The sequence below is a fragment of the Palaemon carinicauda genome, chromosome 25, assembly GCF_036898095.1.
Source record: "Palaemon carinicauda isolate YSFRI2023 chromosome 25, ASM3689809v2, whole genome shotgun sequence".
Classification (NCBI taxonomy): domain Eukaryota; kingdom Metazoa; phylum Arthropoda; class Malacostraca; order Decapoda; family Palaemonidae; genus Palaemon; species Palaemon carinicauda.
In genome coordinates, this window is record NC_090749.1 from 20,967,242 (window position 1) to 20,984,522 (window position 17,281).

The window sequence follows — 17,281 nt, forward strand, 5'->3', positions numbered from 1 at the left end:
CAAAACAAATAATGGCTGCCAAGCGAGGATGAAGACAGGCACGTCTGTCCTTTGTCCGAGCCAAAAGTGAAGTGAGACATTTTATCGGTGTGTGAGGGAGGGAGGGGTCCCCTACCCCTGCTAACTAGCGCGGGGTAGGAAACCCTCGTTAAAATCTAATGGCTCGTCATTTTAGCTACGCCGAAAGTAATACCCAATGTAAATAGCGAGGTTTGTATTTTGGTTACGGTACAACTAAAATTTGGCTGCACTTTTAAAAAGTCTCTTTTGGACAACCGTTTTCTCTCGAGTTTGATAATGGTATATTAAACACACTGAGCAAAGTCAAATAGCTTATGTAGCCTACTTTTAAATAATATTTTTCCGTAGCACTAAACGTATTTAAAACCCCAAAACAACTGTACTGCTACTTTTCATGTAAGATGATACAGGTATATTATCTGCTTTTAATTTTAAAAGTATAGTTTTTCTTGCTTAAAAACAATAAGCAATAAAACTAGTTAACTTGTTTGATTTTAAATGTAGTCTGATTTGTTGTTACAGTAATTACTGACATTAGTTCAATATGCAGTAAAAATGTTATTTTCATTAGTAAAATAAATTTTTGAATATACTTACCCGATGATCATGTAGCTGTCAACTCTGTTGCCCGACAGAAATCTACGGTCGGGATACGCCAGCGATCGCTTTACAGGTGGGGGTGTACACAACAGCGCCATCTGTGAGTAGGTACTCAAGTACTTCTTGTCAACAAGAACTCAATTTTCTCCTCGGTCCACTGGTTCTCTATGGGGAGGAAGGGTGGGTCCTTAAATTCATGATCATCGGGTAAGTATATTCAAAAATTTATTTTACTAATGAAAATAACATTTTTCAATATTAATCTTACCCGATGATCATGTAGCTGATTCACACCCAGGGTGGTGGGTGGAGACCAGCATACATGTTAACAAAGAAGCTAAGTATCCCGTATTTCATTTTATTAGTTATTCAAAAATAACATAAAATAAATAAGTACCTGGTAAGGAAGACGACTTGAACCATTACTCTGCCTTTATTAAGTACGTCTTCCTTACTGAGCGTAGCGGTCCTCTTAGGATGCTGAACGACTCTTAGGTGCTGAAGTATAAAGGGCTGCAACCCACACTAAAGGACCTCATCACAACCTTTAACCTCGGCGCTTCTCAAGAAAGAATTGACCACCCGCCAAATCAACAAGGATGCGGAAGGCTTCTTAGCCGACCGTACAACCCATAAAAAGTATTCAAGAGAAAGGTTAAAAAGGTTATGGGATTATGGGAATGTAGTGGCTGAGCCCCCACCTACTACTGCATTCGTTGCTACGAATGGTCCCAGGGTGTAGCAGTTCTCGTAAAGAGACTGGACATCTTTGAGATAGAATGATGCGAACACTGACTTGCTTCTCCAATAGGTTGCATCCATAACACTCTGCAGAGAACGGTTCTGTTTGAAGGCCACTGAAGTAGCCACAGCTCTCACTTCATGTGTCCTTACCTTCAGCAAAGCAAGGTCTTCTTCCTTCAGATGAGAATGTGCTTCCCTAATCAGAAGCCTGATTTAGTAAGAAACTGAGTTCTTAGACATTGGAAGAGAAGGCTTCTTGATAGCACACCATAAGGCTTCTGATTGTCCTCGTAAAGGTTTTGACCTTTTTAGATAGTACCTAAGAGCTCTAACTGGGCAAAGTACTCTCTCCAGTTCGTTCCCCACCAAGTTGGACAGGCTTGGGATCTCGAACACTTAGGCCAAGGACGTGAAGGAAGCTCGTTTTAGCAAAAAACCGAGCTGCAAGGAACATGTAGCCGTTTCAGATGTGAAAACTATGTTCCTCCTGAAGGCGTGGATCTCACTTACTCTTTTAGCTGTTGCCAAGCACACGAGGAAAAGAGTTTTTAATGTGAGGTCCTTAAAAGAGGCTGATTGGAGAGGTTCAAATCTTGATGACATAAGGAACCTTAGGACCACGTCTAGATTCCAGCCTGGAGTGGACAACCGACGTTCCTTTGAGGTCTCAAAAGACCTAAGGAGGTCCTGTAGATCTTTGTTGGTGGAAAGATCCAAGCCTCTGTGGCGGAAAACCGCTGCCAACATACTTCTGTAACCCTTGATCGTAGGAGCTGAAAGGGATCTTACGTTCCTTAGATGTAACAGGAAGTCAGCAATCTGGGTTACAGTGGTACTGGTTGAGGAAACTGCATTGGCCTTGTACCAGCTTCGGAAGACTTCCCATTTAGACTGATAGACTCTGAGAGTGGATGTCCTCCTTGCTCTGGCAATCGCTCTGGCTGCCTCCTTCGAAAAGCCTCTAGCTCTTGAGAGTCTTTCGATAGTCTGAAGGCAGTCAGACGAAGAGCGTGGAGGTTTGGGTGTACCTTCTTTACGTGAGGTTGACGTAGAAGGTCCACTCCTAGAGGAAGAGTCCTGGGAATGTCGACCAGCCATTGCAGTACCTCTATGAACCATTCTCTCGCGGGCCAGAGGGGAGCAACCAACGTCAGCCGTGTCCCTTTGTGAGAGGCGAACTTCTGAAGTACCCTGTTGACAATCTTGAACGGCGGGAATGCATACAGGTCGAGATGGGACCAATCCAGCAGAAAAGCATCCACGTGAACTGCTGCTGGGTCTGGAATCGGAGAACAATACAACGGGAGCCTCTAGGTTATCGAGGTAGCGAACAGATCTATGGTTGGCTGACCCCACAGGGCCCAAAGTCTGCTGCAAACATTCTTGTGAAGGGTCCACTCTGTGGGGATGACCTGACCCTTCCGGCTGAGGCGATCTGCCATGACATTCATATCGCCCTGAATGAACCTCGTTACCAGCGTGAGCTTTCGATCTTTTGACCAGATGAGGAGGTCCCTTGCGATCTAGAACAACTTCCTCGAATGAGTCCCTCCCTGCTTGGAGATGTAAGCCAAGGCTGTGGTGTTGTCGGAGTCCACCTCCACCACCTTGTTAAGCTGGAGGGACTTGAAGTTTATCAAGGCCAGATGAACCGCCAACAGCTCCTTGCAATTGATGTGAAGTGTCCTTTGCTCCTGATTCCATGTTCCCGAGCATTCCTGTCCATCCAAAGTCGCACCCCAGCCCGTGTCTGATGCGTCCGAGAAGAAACGGCGGTCGGGTTTCTGAACAGCCAAAGGTAGACCTTCCTTGAGAAGAAAGCTGTTCTTTCACCACGTTAGAGTAGACCTCATCTCTTCGGAAACAGGAACTGAGACCGTCTCTAGCGTCATGTCCTTTATCCAGTGAGCAGCTAGATGATACTGAAGGGGGCGGAGGTGGAGTCTTCCTAACTCGATGAACAGGGCCAGCGATGAAAGTGTCCCTGTTAGACTCATCCACTACCTGACTGAGCATCGGTTCCTTCTCAGCATGCTCTGGATGCATTCTAGGGCTTGGTAGATCCTTGGGGCCGACGGAAAAGCCCGAAAAGCTCGACTCTGAATCTCCATACCCAGGTAGACAATGGTCTGGGATGGGACGAGCTGGGACTCCTCTAAATTGACCAGGAGGCCCAGTTCCTTGGTCAGATCCATAGTCCATCTGAGATTCTCCAGACAGCGACGACTTGTGGGAGCTCTTAAAAGCCAGTCGTCTGACGGAGCCGGACACAAGATCATGGTACTGCTGCACAGTCTGTGAACTGTCAACCATGGGGAAGCGAGGAAGTACAGCGACAACCCGAAACTGTCTAGACTGTCTGGGTAGTACAGACAACTCTTTATCGGGTTGCTGAGGTTGCCGCACTGCGTCACAACAAGTCACCTCTGCTGGTTGTTGAACGTCTTCCCAGTGACACACTGACTCCGTAAACAAAAATCCTCTAACAAGGACTAAGCTTGGACTGCATGTCTTGCAACAAAGCTCAAGGTCTATGGGAGCAGGTGTGGCAACAGACGGGGTTAGCGACTGAAGCGGAACCATTTACCCTCCCTGGAAGCATGTTATGCTTAAATAAAAGTCCATAGGAGGCTAAGCAGCTTAAGGCTCCTCTCCAAATGACAGAGTCCTCAAGGGAATATCAGAAGGAGGGAGAATAGCACTTTCTCATCTACAGGAACCATATCCGAGAAAAGCTAAGTTCTCTCAGTGAGGGTTTCACTGGTGCAAAAGCAGCAGACCAGAAGGCAACGTTATGAAACTGCTTGACAGTCTTGTGAGTTGGCAACAACCAAAGATGTGTGATTGAGGAGCATGCGGTAAGGTATGCAGAGCATGCTGTAAGGTATGCAGAGCATGCTGTAAGGTATGCAGAGCATGCTGTATGCAGAGCATGCTGTAAGGTATGCAGAGCATGTTGTAAGGTATGCAGAGCATGCTGTAAGGAATGCAGAGCATGCTGTATGCAGAGCATGCTGTAAGGTATGCAGAGCATGCTGTATGCAGAGCATGCTGTAAGGTATGCAGAGCATGCTGTAAGGTATGCAGAGCATGCTGTAAGGTATGCAGAGCATGCTGTAAGGTATGCAGAGCATGCTGTATGCAGAGCATGCTGTAAGGTATGTAGAGCATGCTGTAAGGTATGCAGAGCATGCTGCATGGCATGCGGCTCATGCTGCATGGGATGCGGCTCATGCTGCATGGGATGAGGCTCATGCTGCATGGGATGAGGCTCATGCTGCATGGGATGAGGCTCATGCTGCATGGTATGCGGCTCATGCTGCATGGGATGAGGCTCATGCTGCATGGGATGAGGCTCATGCTGCATGGTATGAGGCTCATGCTGCATGGGATGAGGCTCATGCTGCATGGGATGAGGCTCATGCTGCATGGTATGCGGCTCATGCTGCATGGGATGAGGCTCATGCTGCATGGGATGAGGCTCATGCTGCATGGTATGAGGCTCATGCCGCATGGTATGAGGCTCATGCCGCATGGGTTGAGGAGGATGACGCATAGCATGAGGCTCATGCCGCATGGGTTGAGGAGGATGCCGCATAGTGCTGGAACCCGGCAACTCCCGATGCGGCAGCTCACGCATGAAAGCAGAAGGTGCAGCAAGAACATGCGTCTGGCAGGGTGGACTGCGCATCGGTGGTGGAGCTCTCACAGGTGGAGGGTGGGAGCAGGCAGCCGCAGTATCTGCTGAGCGCACAACCTCGGCGGGTTGTAGGTTAACAGGCTGCATTGTCAACCTTCCAGCATGATACTCCTGTATGAAGGAGCAAGCTGAGACTGTATAGTCTGCAGCATGGACCACTAGGGTCTATGAAAGACAACAACAAACGGAGCTACTGTCCGTTGTGACTGAGGGTCTAAAACAGCTGGTGCGGCAACAGACGGAGTTACTGCCTGTTGCGGTACCACCTTGCCTCTCTGGGAGGTGTGCAGTTGTCGTACTGCAGCAAGTCCGAACTGACCCAGTGGCTACACCTAGGCCGTTGGACTTGCGCGGAAGGGACCGACTTGCACTTAAAAGCTGCAAGATTTGGTCCATGGTTTCTGCGAGAAACCTCTTCCGCAGACGAGGAATAAATGGGCTCTCTCGTCTTTGTGTGGGTGGGGTGATCACGTCGGCAACGTGTGTAGATACACCCGAAACCACGGAGGGAAACGTCTGTTCGTCGATCAAGGCCTGATGAACCCATAAGTCCTTCGACATTACTTCTCCCCTGGGCTTGGGAGCTTGTAAGAGGTCCCAGACTAGGTGAACAACTGGCACGAACAGACGAACCCTCGAACGCAACACTGTAACACTTTGCGCTTATCACTAGATCACTTTTGATTTTCTGTTTGCACTTATTTCACTGAACTCGAAACTTTAAGTGGTTTGTACCTGAAACACGCAATCCTATCCTTCATTAAAAGGTAGTAATTGCGAAAACAGTATTACAATGTAACAGAAAAACATAATGAAAGATAAAGAATTCAGTGGCTGGAAAAGAGACTAAACACTAGATCAAATAAACTACGTTTAAAATCTCTCACCGCATAAAGCCTGGGAACAAGAATAAAACTCTAGAAACGTTTTACCTTCTTCCCCTATAGAGACTAGGGAGAAGAGCAAAAAAACGATAACAACGTTACCCGCTTGAACGAAACGTTTATCCTCCTCTCTCTCCCTCCGTCTCTATCTCTCTCTCTCTCTCTCTCTTGACTTAGAACCTGAGAGATGAGCCCAATTATATATATCGTTAAAACATATTATTTGTTAAAGGAAAAAAACTGAAAGGTTTCCCAAATAAAAAGTTCCTTTATTAGAATTAAAACCATTTAAGCTAAGAAAGAATGAACAAAACGCTAGAATCGGTTTACTCTTACTGCAACGTGAAACCGTGAATACTCTCTCTCTATCGTAACGATAGAGCGCAAGTTGAACGTTCTGAACGTCAACAACTGCGGAGACAAAACAAAACGTTAGTTCAACTTTGAAAACAGTACGAGACTATCAAAGAAATTCTTTCAAAAACATTAAAATTAAAATAGCATAAAATCTTAACAGGAAAAACGATATGACGGGCTCAATGTTAATTAACTTCGGTTACAAGTAATGACCGCCTACTATTAGGAAAGGTCGCATATAAACAAACATAAAAATTAATTTTTATAAGTATAATATATGGAAGTTAATCGAAGAGGCCTATAAAAGGCGGAGAGATATAAAATAAATCTATAACATTGTAAAGCAAAATTAAGAAAGAGAGTCTATACTCTCTTCGACACCAACACTTCCGTCTAAGGGAAGAGTCGGCCATTTAAAAGTGAAAGAGAGTTCATACTCTCTTCGTAACCATAATTAAATCAAATTAATTCCAAAAGCTTGCTAAGCTAATGATAAAGCTTCCTGAATAGCGAAGGCTAAACTCTAGAGCAAATACATCACCAAATCGTGAACAATAACTCCAGAATCAACAGCGTATCCAAGTAGGTCTAGCCGGTGGCACGACAGAGGAAAAATTGAGTTCTTGTTGACAAGAAGTACTTGAGTACCTGCTCACAGATGGCGCTGTTGTGTACACCCCCACCTGTATAGCGATCGCTGGCGTATCCCGACCGTAGATTTCTGTCGGGCAACAGAGTTGACAGCTACATGATCATCGGGTAAGATTAATATTGAAAAATGATATTTTCATTATAAAATAAATTTTTGAATATACTTACCCGGTGAATATATAAATAGCTGACGTCTCCGATGGCCCGACAGATTCCAAAAAACTCGCGAGCGATCGCCATGAAGGTTGCAGGTCTGCCCACCAGCGCCGACTATCGGCTAGATACCGCATATACTTCTCAACCAAACCAGTTCTTCTCAGTCCGTAGGGTCTCTATCGGGGAGGAAGGGAGGGCCTTTAATATTATATATTCACCGGGTAAGTATATTAGAAAATTTATTTTATAATGAAAATATCATTTTTAAATATTAAACTTAGCCGGTGAATATATAAATAGCTGATTCACACCCATGGTGGTGGGTAGAGACCAGTATTAAAACAATAAAGGCGTATAAGCTCAAGAGTTTTTGACAAATATTTCAAAAAAACAAACTTAAGTATAGGTACCTGGTAAGGAAGCTAACTCTGATGATTACTCTGCCTCATTAGTCCGCTATCCTCACGAAGCCCAGCCATCCTCTCAGGATGCTGAAAGACTCCCAGGAGCTGCTATATCCAGGGCGAACACCCCTATAACAGAACCTCATCAATACCCTTAATCTGGGCACTCTCAAGAAACAACATTTTGACCACCCGCCAAATCAAAAAGATTGTGAAAGACTTCTTAGTCTTCCGTACAACCCAAAACAAGATTAAAAATTTCAAGAGTAGATTAAAAGGATATTGGGATTAAGGGAATGTAGTGGTAGAACCCTCACCCACTACTGCACTTGCTGCTACGAATGGACCCAGTGTGTAGCAGTCCTCATTAAGAGTCTGGACGTCTTTCAAGTAAAATGAAGCGAACACTGACTTGCTCCTCCAAAAGGTCGCGTCCATAATACTTTGAAGGGATCTATTTTGCTTAAATGCCACCGAAGTCGCTATCGCTCTAACTTCGTGAGCCTTGACCTTACGCAAACTACGATCCTTCTCACTTAAATGAGAATGTGCCTCCCGAATCAAAGGTCTAATAAAGTAAGATAACGCATTCTTAGACATGGGCCAAGAGGGCTTTTTAACGGAGCACCATAAAGCCTCTGAACAACCTCGTATCGGTTTAGTTCTAGATAAGTAAAACTTAAGAGCTCTAACGGGGCACAGCACTCTTTCAACTTCATTACCTACGATCTCAGAAAGACTAGGTATTTCAAAAGATTTAGGCCAAGGACGAGACGGAAGTTCATTCTTGGCCAAAAAACCAAGTTGAAGAGAACTTATTGCTTTATTTGTTGAGAAGCCGATGTTCTTACTAAAAGCATGGATCTCACTGACCCTTTTAGCCGAAGCCAAGCTCACCAAAAAAAAGTGTCTTGAGGGTAAGATCCTTCAGGGAGGCTGAATTTAAAGGCTCAAACCTGTCTGACAATAGGAACTGTAGGACCACGTCCAAGTTCCAAGCAGGAGTTGAAATACGACGCTCCTTAGAGGTCTCGAAAGACTTAAGGAGGTCTTGGAGATCTTTGTTATTCGAAAGATCCAAACCTCTATGCCTGAAAACAGAAGCTAACATGCTTCTGTAGCCTTTAATGGTGGATGCAGAGAGGGAGCAACGGTTTCTCAGATATAGCAGAAAATCCGCAATCTGCGCTACCGAGGTACTGGAGGAGGAAATAGAGGAGGACTTGCACCAATCTCTAAATACTTCCCACTTCGACTGGTAGATCTTGATGGTAGAGGATCTTCTAGCCCTCGCGATCGCTCTAGCTGCCTCCTTCGAAAATCCTCGAGCTCTTGAGAATCTTTCGATAGTCTGAAGGCAATCACACGAAGCGCGGGGAGGCTTTGATGAAGTCTCTTTACGTGAGGCTGTCGTAAGAGATCCATCCGCAAAGGCAGACTCCTTGGAACGTCTACCAGCCATAGAAGTACCTCTATGAACCACTCTCTCGCGGGCCAGAGGGGAGCAACCAACGTCAACCTGGTCCCTTCGTGAGAAGCGAACTTCTGCAACACCTTGTTGAGGATCTTGAAAGGTGGAAAGGCATAAACGTCCAGGTGAGACCAGTCCAACAGAAAGGCATCTATGTGGGCCGCCTCTGGATCTGGGACTGGAGAGCAATAAGTCGGGAGCCTTTTTGTCAGCGAGGTCGCAAAGAGATCGATGGTGAGTTGACCCCAAGTCATCCAAAGACTCTTGCACACATCCTTGTGGAGCGTCCACTCCGTAGGAATCACCTGACCTCTTCGACTGAGACAGTCCGCCAAGACATTCAACTTCCCTTGGACGAACCTCGTCAAAAGCGAGATGTTTCGATCTTTTGACCAAATGAGGAGGTCCCTTGCGATGATGAAAAGAGCGTGGGAGTGAGTGCCTCCTTGCTTCGAGATGTAAGCCAAGGCCGTGGTATTGTCTGCATTCACTTCAACCACCTTGTTTCGAAGCAGACTCTCGAAACTCCTCAGTGCTAAATGGACTGCTAACAGCTCCTTGCAGTTGATGTGAAGGCTCCTCTGGTCTGCGGCCCAAAGACCTGAGCTTTCCAGACTGTCCAGAGTCGCCCCCCAACCCAAATCCGATGCGTCTGAAAATAACACATGGTTTGGGTTCTTGACTGCAAGAGACAGACCTTCCCGAAGTCTTATATTGCTGTCCCACCAAGCCAGGCAAGTCTTGATTGGATCGGAGATCGGAATTGAGACCGCCTCCAAAGTTTTCTCCTTATTCCAATGGAAGTCAATGTGGAACTGGAGAGGGCGTAGGTGAAGTCTCCCTAGAGAGATAAACCGTTCCAAAGATGAAAGCGTCCCTAGGAGGCTCATCCAGCTTCTCACAGAGCAACGGTTTTTCTCTAGCACGAGACGGACTTTGAGCAAAGCCTGCTCGATCCTGTTGGCAGACGGAAAAGCCCGAAAAGCTAGACTCTGTATCTCCATCCCCAAATAGAGAATCGTTTGGGAGGGAGTCAGCTGTGCCTTCTCCAGTCGTCCAAGTACAGGGAGGCTCTAATCCCCGACAAATGTAGGAACTTTGCTACATTTCTCATGAGCCTCGTAAAAACAAGAGCAGCAGGGCTGAGGCCGAAGCACAGTGCTCGGAATTGATACACCACATTCCTGTACACAAACCCCAGATAAGGTTGAGAGTCTGGATGTATCGGAATGTGGAAGTACGCATCCTGCAAGTCGAGAGAGACCATCCAGTCAGCCTCTCTGACTGCTGCCAAAACGGATTTGGTGGTCTCCATCGTAAACTTTATTTTTACAACAAATACGTTGAGAGCACTGACATCCAGCACTGCCCTCCAACCTCCTGTGTTCTTCGGAACCAGGAAGAGGCGGTTGTAAAAACCTGGGGATTGAAGGTCCGAGACTTTCACCACCGCCCCCTTCTCTAACAACAGAGACACCTGAAGATGTAACGCCTGTCTCTTTATCTCCTCTCGATACCTGGGAGAGAGGTCTATCGGATCTTTTACTAGAGGAGGTCTCCGTACAAAAGGAATTTTGTAACCCTCCTTCAGCAACAAAACAGACTCCAAGTCTGCACCCCTCTTCTCCCAGGCCTGCCAGAAGTTGGTCAATCTGGCACCTACTGCTGTCTGAGGACGTGGGCAGTCAGACTCTGCCACGGGAGGATTTAGATCCTCTCTTCTTGCCCTGCTTACTATCGGCCCGAGAGCCTCCCTTACTGGGAGCTCTGCCACGAAAAGGCGGGATAAACCTTGTAGCTGGAGTTTCAAATTTAGGTCTGTTGACATAAGAAGATGAAGGTACAGCCTTACGAGCAGACGTGGCCATCAAATCATGAGTGTCCTTCTGTACAAGAGATGCTGCAATATCTCTAATAAGCTGCTGCGGGAACAAGGCAGAAGACAATGGCGCAAAGAGAAGTTCTGACCTTTGACAAGGAGTGACACCTGCGGACAGAAAAGAACAAAGAGTCTCTCTCTTCTTAAGAACCCCTGCCGTGAAAGTAGCAGCAAGTTCATTAGAGCCATCTCTAATTGCCTTGTCCATGCACGACATAATCTGAACAGAGACATCACGGTCTGCTGACGAGACCTTCCTACTCAAGGCTCCCAGAGACCAATCCAAAAAATTGAAAACCTCAAAGGCACGATAAATTCTTTTGAGGAGATGATATAGATCTGAAAAGGACCAGCAAACTTTCGAGCGTCTCATGGCCAGACGACAAGGAGAGTCTACGAGGCTTGAGAAGTCTCCCTGGGCAGAGGCAATCACCGCCAAGCCGAGAACTTCTCCCGTGTCATACCAGACGCTCGCACGAGAAGCCAATTTGAAAGGGGAAAAGCAAAAGCGGACTTCCCCAAATTCCTCCTGGACACTAACCAGTCGCCCAACAAACTCAAAGATCTCTTAGAAGAGCGAGAGAGCACTAACTTCGTGAACGACGGAGTCGAAGAAGCTAGGCCCAGCGTGAACAGATGGAGGCGAACGAGGAGCAGCAGAAACAAAATGATCAGGAAACAGGTCCTTAAAGATAAGCATGATCTTCTTAAAATCAAGGGAGGGCTGAGCAACCCTAGGCTCCTCTCTATTCGAAAGAGTCCCCAAAGGAACATCAGCAGGAAGGGGATCAACGACTTCCTCATCCGAAGGAACTTCATCCGACAACGGCAAAGTCTCGCGATACGGAGAGACATGCCGAGGAGGCAACGCTTGACAGGCTATATCAACATGCGACGGAGCCGCAGCAACAGCTGAGGTAACGACATCACGCCGAGGCTGCAAAGACTGAAAGTCTTGAGACTGACAAACAACAACAGACTGTGTCGACTGACGTTCGACATCACGTCGGGACTGCACTGAATGCAGGGTTTGAGTTTGAAAAACAACATTTAACCGCGGTGACTGACGTTCAACGTCACGTCGGGGCAACGGAGTCGGCCGACGAACGTCACTTCGAACCTTCGGCGACAGTTGCTGAACGTCACCTTGAGTCTGCGGCAAAAGAGGTTCCACGTCACGTAACTGACGTGAATGACGAGGAACACGATCAGAGTCGCGTTTAACAGCACCGATAACATTAGCGCTAACATCATAATGACGAGACAAAACTCGCTTAGGCGGTTGAAGACCAGAGTCACGCTTGTCGGACTGGCGAACCGCAAGCAAAGGATCTTTACGAACCTGTTCATGCTCATAAACCTCCATTAAAGATGAAAGTTTCAACTGCATGTCCTGCATGACACTCCACTTCGGGTCAACGGGAGTCGGAACGGGCCGTGACGTCGGCAACGTCTGTGCATGCAAATCATCGCACCGAACGGGACCCTCGGACTCCGTGTCACGCTTACGCTTAACAGGCGAACTGCCATTCGATGACTGAAAACGGTCAGAGCTGCCCCAATGGCTACAGCCAGGACGCTGAACCTGTCCTAAAGGGACTGACTTGCGCTTTAAGGGTCTAGAAACCTTACGCCAAGGTTTCTTATGCGGCAAATCGTCGGAAGACGAGGAGAACTTAGTCTCCCCCGTCTTATGGTAAGGACGTTCTTGATGAGAAACGTCTGATACCTTAGAGGGAACGTCTGTACGTCGGTTTACACCTCTCGCTCCCTTAAGTCCTTCGACATTCCTTCTCCCTGGTGCAGGGGAGCCTGAAAGAGGTCTCGGACTAGGGGAGCGACAAGCACGAACAGACGAACCCTCGGTCGCAACACTAAACACATTATGCGCACTTTCCACTTTACCACTTTGACTTTCCACTTTACCACTTTGACTCGTTAACAGCTTAACATCGGACATAAGCTGGTTCCTGTCCGATGCTAAGGTTTCGACATTCTCACCCAACGCTTGAATAGCTAAAAACATGTCACGCATTGAAGGTTCATGAGTGCCAATAGGGGGTTCAGAAACTAGCACTACAGGGGAAGGATTAGGTTCAGGGGCATGGGAAGAGGAAAATTCTAAAGATCTAGACGAGCTTCTCCTCACCCTATCTCTTTCGAGTTTCCGAGCATATTTTTCATACTCCAACCACTCTAACTCCGATAAAACCACACACTCCTCACACCGATCTCCTAATTGGCAGGATTTACCCCGGCAATTAGCACAAACAGTATGAGGGTCGATAGAAGCTTTTGGGAGACGTTTGTTACAATCTTTCGCACATTTGCGATATACAGGAGAAGGGTCAGCCATTATGAAAATCCAGAGAAAATCCAAAGGAAAGCCAAGTTCATCAACAAAAAACAAAAAAGGGTTTCAAGAGCGAAACACAGCGAAAGCCAATAAAACCAAAACAAAGTACTTCACCAATTCGGTAGAAAACTCGAGGTCTAGAGCGAGCGGAACCAATGTTGTCGGTGACACCGACAGAGAAGAACTGGTTTGGTTGAGAAGTATATGCGGTATCTGGCCGATAATCGGCGCTGGTGGGCACACCCGCAACCTTCATGGCGATCGCTCGCAAGTTTTTTGGAATCTGTCGAGCCGTCGGAGACGTCAGCTATTTATATATTCACCGGCTTAAGTTTAATATTTAAAATTATAGAATAGTACAATAATCGTTATGTTTAAAATATTAGTGTGTGTATTTTACGGCCTTATGAATATTTAACATTGATAACTGGTGGATATTCATAGTTTTTGAGTTGTGGAGGATCAACTACCATAACTAAAGACTATCGGTTTCATCTAGTTGTCACCATCAAAAACATTCAAAACACTTTTAAAATTGGTAACTGATCTGCCATGGTTTCCCTTGCAATTTGACATGATGGACGCCTGAGTATTTTGCAGTTATGTTACAATCAAAATAAGTAATAGAAATGTTAGCCATTAAACATGTTGAAATCAACCAGTAAATTTCAGGAAGTCCCTAAAGTGAAGAGGAGAGCGAGAATGGAGGGAGGAATCTAACTTGCTGATTTTGATTGGATTTCTTATTTTTTCTGTTTTGGAAATTTCAAGGTTTGGGGGATTGACCGAGGCGTTTTAAATGCAAGAGATTTGGCCATTTCAAAATAGCTGTATGGTCGACCGAACAGAATAGCAGCTATCAGCGTCCAACTCAAAACTGGCGTGGAAACTAATAATAAAACATTTGGGCCGTGTATTGTTTGAATAGTAAGTCTCAAATTCTAGTCTTGCTCGATTTTAGTTATTAAAGCAGAAGCAACTAAAATAACATATAGTGGAACCTTTGTATATCAGCGCCAGTTCCTTCACGAGCCTTAAATAAGGACACCAACAAGGCTAAATTTCTCCCCCCCCCCAAACCTAACAAACAAGCTGTGTCCTTACCTACTTACCTAATGGGGGGGAGGGCTAACGGCGCCTGTGACACCCCTTTACACTGTCGTATTCTTAGCCATAATCATACATACAGGTGGCCCCTATCAAACACACACCCCAAATGAATTTCTATATTTAAAAATATTGTACAATTTACAGAGTTTTGTAAAATTATAGTTACAGACAGAACAACATTTGGAACAGAAAAGTTTTGTCTGGAGTAAATAATGAGTTTTCACTGAATCTGAACTTTATTTCAACAGCAAATATACCCTGAAACACGGACCGTCTAAGAACAAGAATATTTTTTTTTTTAGAAGTCTCATGTTTTTTGCTTCGCCTTGCGCTCGCTGAAGAAGAAAAACACCAAGTTCCCACATACTGAAGCGGTACATGCTGATCTGCGCACGCTAACCCATTGTTTATTGTTTCTTAAGTAATCGAGTTTATACTTGCAGTGGAAATAAGGGACATTTTCAATGAAAATAGGCTACATCTATTGGAAACACTTGTCAGTAAAAAAGCTCTCTCTGTCCGTTATTATGATAAAATCCAGTATTTAAAACAACTATATATATATATATATATATATATATATATATATATATATATATATATATATATATATATATATATATATATATATATATATATATATATATATATATATGTATGTATGTATATACACACACACACACACACACACACACACATATATATATATATATATATATATATATATATATATATATATATATATATATATATATATATATATATATATATATATATATATATGTATAATATATATATATATATATATATATATATATATATATATATATATATATATATATATATATATATATATATATATATATATATATATATATATATATATATATATATATATATATATATATATATATATATATATATATATATATATATATATATATATATATATATATATATATATATATATATATATATATATATATATATATATATATATATATATATATATATATATATATATATATATATAGTGTATATATATACACACACACATATATATATATATATATATATATATATATATATATATATATATATATATATATATATATATATATATATATATAAATATATATATATATATATATATATATATATATATATATATATATATATACAGTATATAATATATATATATATATATATATATATATATATATATATATATATATATATATATATATATATATATATATATATATATCTATATATATATATATATATATATTATACATATATATATATATATATATATATATATTTATATATATATATATATATATATATATATATATATATATATATATATATATACATATATATATATATATATATATATATATATATATATATATATATATATATATATATATATATATATATACAGTATATATATATATATATGTATAATATATATATATATATATATATATATATATATATATATATATATATATATATATATATATATATATATATATATATATAAACATACATATATATATACATATATATATATATATATATATATATATATATATATATATATATATATATATATATATATATATATATATATTTGGGCTCAAGCCATGTCGTCCTGATGGAAGTTCCTTAAAGGCAGCTTCCTAGGGTATATTACAACTACGGCGATATTCCCAGAGAATTTACCTTCAGGTACCCAGAATTCTAACTCCTGGAGCGAGTATCCCTAAAAAAGACCTTAGGGATATCGTAAATATCAGTGGACGTATTCTTGACACGCCTCATAGCAATCTATACCCCGAATAGAGTTAACACTTCGTAGGGGTCAAATGGCAAGAAAACGAAAACGATAAGAAAGGGGGGAGCCGTTCGTAAGGCATCTCTCCTCCCCGTTTCGAAAGCGTGCCCTGCGCCGCTCACGGCGCCATCTGTATTCCTTTTTTGCGTAGCTCTACGACTCGGTGTTTCGTTCCCTGTTTTCTACCAAATCTTGGAATTTCTCTTGTGATAATGCTTTCTCCAACTTCTTCTGCCTCGGATAAGTTGAGTATTATTTCCTTTATGTATAAATGTAGGCTCTTGGTTAAAATTAAAGTAATTAAAAGAGTTATCTTTGATACAAGAGCTGTTGCCTGCTGGAGGCATCATGGATGCTGTCGCTCACTAGAATAGGAATTATTTGTTAGCAAGAGCGACGTTCCCAGCCCCTTTGCGCTTAAATATTAGCTACTTAGCTTATTTAGGAATTCTGTTATGATGCGTTAGTAGTGTGCCTGGCGAAGTTTTGTCTAGGCTGCCAACACTAGTCTTCGTAGGCTAGCGGTTGGCCTATGTACTTCCTGCATGATAATTAGTCTTCCAAGAGTGATTTTATTGTTTTAAGCGTTAGGCAATGTTATACATATTAGCCATTTTCGAGTACTTTCCTAGATAGTATTGGTGGGAGTTTCGGTGAATTAGGTAATCGATTCTCTTGTGCCTAGGCTAGGTTGTCTTAGGTCATTATAATATTATCTGTGTCCCCGTTTGCTCCCTTCTCTTCGGGGAAGGGGCAAACCCTTTCCCTCTGTTTAAGCCCTAGGCTTAACTCTAGTGGTTTGTTTGAATTAATTTTCAAATATATCTATGCTGGAGTAGTACTGTACCTTCCCGTTCCATCTGAATTGGTTCAGAGGGGGACAGTACAACAGTGTTTAGTCTGAGCCCGGGTTCGTCTGGCATGGGGCAGTCTCCCTTGCTGATTGACTCGGGCATTAAGGGTTTATCCCCTTGGTCCACCTTGTTGGGTTCCATTAGTGATCCCTTCACTCGGTGACCCATCAGACTGTCCTCTGGCCATTCCGGTCTTGGGATATGTTCCCTTTTCTGGAATAGCAATTCCTTCCTTGCCGTGGTTTTAG